We start from the raw sequence: 4,403 nt of genomic DNA, 5'->3' as shown, positions 1-4,403 counted from the left end.
TAATAGCAGAGCACAGAGAAGAGGAGGAAGGGCATCCCAGTTCAGAGAAAGAATAAGAATAAAGGATTTGGAATAGAAATGAAGATGGTGTTCTTGGCAAATAATAAATAGACCTGGCTGGCTGGAGTGGAGGACTCGTGTTGGGAAATAGTGGGAAATGGGTTGGAAATGTGGACGAAATCCAGGCTATGGATGGTGCATCAGTATAAGGCAGAACAAATTAGGTTTTGATCTCAGTTTCAAAAGAATTTACAGACCAAAAGTTCAAGCGAAGCAAAACAGAAAATGATGAGTTTTTTAAACTTTGTTTATTGAGCTCTTTTAAAAAAAGTAACTTTACCTACGAAAATGTGTCAATTCAAATTTTGTTGTTAGCCTGATGCTATCCTAAGCCAAAGTCATTGTTGTAGGGATAATTTTATTTACTAATTACATAAATATGCAATACCTGCTTACCATAATTTCCTGAACATTCTCAAACCTGTTCTCAGCTAAGATCTTTGCTTTTGTTCTTCCTTCTGCAAGAAGGTCTATTTTACTAGTTAATCATATTTTTAGTTTGCTTTTAAAAGAATAGCTTTAAGCCGGGCTCGGTGGCTCAGCCTGTAATCCCACGCCTTTGGGAGGCTGAGGTGAGTGGATTGCCTGAGCCTGCGGGTTCGAGACCCGCCTGGGCAGCGAGACCTCATCTCTACAATAAATCAAAAATCAGCCGGGCGTGGTAGCGCGTGCCTGTAATTCCGGCTACTCGGAAGGCTGAGGCGGAAGGATCGCCGGAGCCCAGCAGGTCGAGGCTGCGGTGGCCGGGAGCGGCTACTGCACTCCAGTCTGGGCGACAGAGTGAGACTCCAACTCAAAACAAAAAAAAAAAAAAAAAAAAAAAAGAATAGCTTTGTCCTTTAATTTTAGAACACTTATTAAGAATTTTTTTTTTTTTATGGCCACAAGTTTTTTCCCAAAGCTAGTTAGAGATGATTCTCTGAAAATGGCAAAGTGTTTTACCTAAAATGTGTTTATTTTCTATCCCTCCCCTCAACCATGAAACTTCCCAAGAATGATGGATGAGGTCTTATAGGGCAGGTCTTGGCCAGAGAGCTTTAATTCTTGGGAATTTTATTCATAAAAATTATATTTACCTATATAATTTTCAACTTTATTGACCTATAGTTTTACATATAATTATTTAAAGAATTTGGGATCTAAAATATGTTATAAAGTAATGACTCAAGAGCAACTATTTCCTTTCTCATTGATTTGTGAGCCTATGATCATTACCTCCTACAATATTATGTATACTGCTTTTTTCTGGATTATTGTTTTTTTCATAACTCTTATATCATTACAACACTATGTGTTGATCAAAGTTTATAAAATATTTTTGCTTCTGAGCATATAAGCTTTTTTCAATTTTTTTCCCCATAGATATTGTCACACGTTTGTTTATGCAAAAGAAATGTAGAATTAGTTTATTGAGTCCAAGGAGAAAAAGAGGTATATTTTTATGGGAATTGTGTTTTGCTATAAATCAATAAAATATGTATTTTTCTGTAGTCTTTCCCCTTAGGATTCAGTACATTCCAAAGAAATTCACTTGCACGAAATTTGGAAAGTGGACATGAGGTGGAGGCTTTTCTTTCTGTGATGGTGATGGCTGATGCCAGTCTTTCAGAGGCCAGACCAGACTGCACATGCCACTCTTTGACAGAATGACCAACTGTGATAGCAGCACCAGTCTCCAGGTGTTTCCTGCTTTCAGAATGGCAGTGACCATTTTCTGTTTTCAGTTGGATGGCAGTTTCATGGCATGACCTTGCTGTCTGGTGGAAGTTCCATGACTTCCACTCTTCCATTAATTCTAGTAAAATTTTAAATCCAAATTTATTTTCTGTGTGAAATTCCTAAAGTGATCTCTAGTTTCTGCATTGAAACATAGTCCTATAAAACAGACTAAGCCGGGCTCGGTGGCTCAGCCTGTAATCCCGGGCCTTTGGGAGGCTGAGGTGAGTGGATTGCCTGAGCTCGTGGGTTCGAGACCCGCCTAGGCAGCGAGACCTCATCTCTACAGTAAATCAAAAAATCAGCCGGGCGTGGTAGCGCATGCCTGTAATTCCGGCTACTTGAAAGGCTGAGGCGGAAGGATCGCCGGAGCCCAGCAGGTCGAGGCTGCGGTGGCCGGGAGCGTTCACTGCACTCCAGTCTGGGCGACAGAGTGAGACTCCAACTCAAAACAAACAAACAAAAAAACTAGCTCTGAGCTGGCATTTGTGACATAGTGTCAACAATCAAAGGAATTGATAACAGCTGTGCTGGCGAGACTGCCAGGAAGTGGCAGGCCTAGGACAGGGCTGTTGGGAGAATAAATAGTCCAGCCCTGTGGCAGATCGTTGGCATCCATTCTCAAAATGTCATGTTCCTATGTCCTGGGACACAGAAATCTCAATCCTGGGAATGGGTCTCACATGTGTTCTTGCCCATGAGGGAATTATGTGGGTCTGGGGTTACTCCCTGTAGCTTTGTTTGAAGGGCAGAAGTTTGTCAACCATTCAAATGAAGAGGGCCAGGGAGATGACTGTGTTTTGGGCATGCCATGGAATAGTATACAACTGGGTAAAAGAATCAGGAATGTCTTGTATACTGAAAGGCAGTGAGCTCTGAGGTATATTGCAAAGGTGAAAAAAAGGTAAAAGGTATGCTGAGGCCAGGTCCAGTGGCTCACATCTGAAATCCTAGCACTTTGAGAGGCTGAGGCAAGAGGATCACTTGATCCCAGGAGTTTGAGACCAGCCTGGGCAACATAGTGAGACCCCTGTCTCTACAAAATATATGTGTATATATTTTGCAAGTAGCTGGGCCTGGTGGCATGCAGCTATAGTCCCAGCTACTCTGGAGGCTGAGGTGAGAAGATCTCTTAAGCCCAGGAATTCCAGGCTACAGTCAGCTGTGATCGTGTCAGCTGCCCTCCAGTCTGGGCAACATTAGCAAGACCTCATCTCTACAAAAAAAAAAAAAATTAGCCGGGCATGGTGTTGCATGCTTGTAGTCCCAGCTACTCGGGAGGCTGGGAGGCTGAAGCAGAAAGATCACCTGAGCCCAGGAATTGAGGCTGCAGTGAGCCATGATTGTGCCACTGCACTCCAGCCTGGGCCACAGAGCAAGACTGAGTTTAAAAAAAAAAAAAAAAAAGAGAAAGTAAGTATGCTGAATATGAGTGGCATGCCACCTTAGGGAGGGGCAATGGGGCAGAGTGGGGAGACCATATACGTGTATAAGAGTGTTCTGGAAGGAAATTTGAGAAGTGACTTAGGGGAGAGGCTGAGAGGCTCTGGGAGGGAGTTGGGGAGTGGAAATTTTCTCTGTGTACCTGTTTTTACTTGGAAGACTTTGAACAGTGAGAATAAGTTAACACAGTGTGTGTGTGTGTGTGTGTGTGTGTGTGTGTGTGTGTGTGTGTGTGTGTAATCCAAATGAAAACAAAATAGGCTTCCATGGTGGCATGCACATGTAGTCCCAGCATGGGAGGCTGAGGCGGGAGGATCACCTGAGCCCAGGAGTTTGAGGCAGCAGTGAGCTATGATCACACCACTGCACTCTAGCCTGGGTGACAAAGGGAGAGACCATGTCTAAAAAAAAAAAAAAGAATAGACCAAATGTCTTTGGAATTGGCCTTGGGTTCCTGTCCCAGCATGCCCCTTAGTAACTGGGTGACCTTGGGGGGACATGGCTTTTCCGTTTGCCATCAAGTGAGACCTCCTCTGACAGGTATAAAGTGGTAGTGAGGAAGAAAGCATGTTCTACCATCATGATGCCAGGCCAGAGGAAGCCTCTGGGCAGATATCAGCCTGCTTCTGATTGGGAGGATGGTTTTTGTTTGTTTTTTTGCAACAGGATTTCACCCTGTCACCTAGGCTGGACTGCAGTGGCACCATCTTAGCTCACTGCAGCTTTGACCTCTTGGACTCAAGTGATCCTCCTGCCTTAGCCTCCCCACAGTAGCTGGGACTACAGACTTGAACCACCAAGCCTGGCTGATTTTTCTACTTTTTGTAGAGATAAGGTCTCACTTTGTTGCCCCAGGCTGGTCTTGAACTCCTGACCTCAAGCAATCCTCCTGGCTCAACCTCCCAAAATGCTGGAATGACAGGCAGGCACCACCACGCTCAGCCTGATTTAGTGGATATTTGAGCAGATGCTGGCATTTCTAGGTGAGGGAAGTCCCCAAATATCTCAGTTGCCTCTGAAAACCCCAAGGGAACCTCAGTGATCTATTACAGAAACAGAACAGAGTACCACATGTTCTCGCTCATAAGTGGACCCTGAACATTTGCCATAATACGATAAGAAAAGGATTGGTGGCCGGGCGCAGTGGCTCATACCTATAATCCCAGCACTTTGGGAGGCCGAGG

The sequence above is a fragment of the Carlito syrichta genome, unplaced genomic scaffold (assembly GCF_000164805.1).
Source record: "Carlito syrichta isolate Samal-C Ts95f unplaced genomic scaffold, Tarsius_syrichta-2.0.1 Scaffold304677, whole genome shotgun sequence".
Taxonomy (NCBI): Eukaryota; Metazoa; Chordata; class Mammalia; order Primates; family Tarsiidae; genus Carlito; species Carlito syrichta.
The sequence above is the reverse complement of the archived record's forward strand: the minus strand, read 5'-3'. Positions refer to the sequence as shown.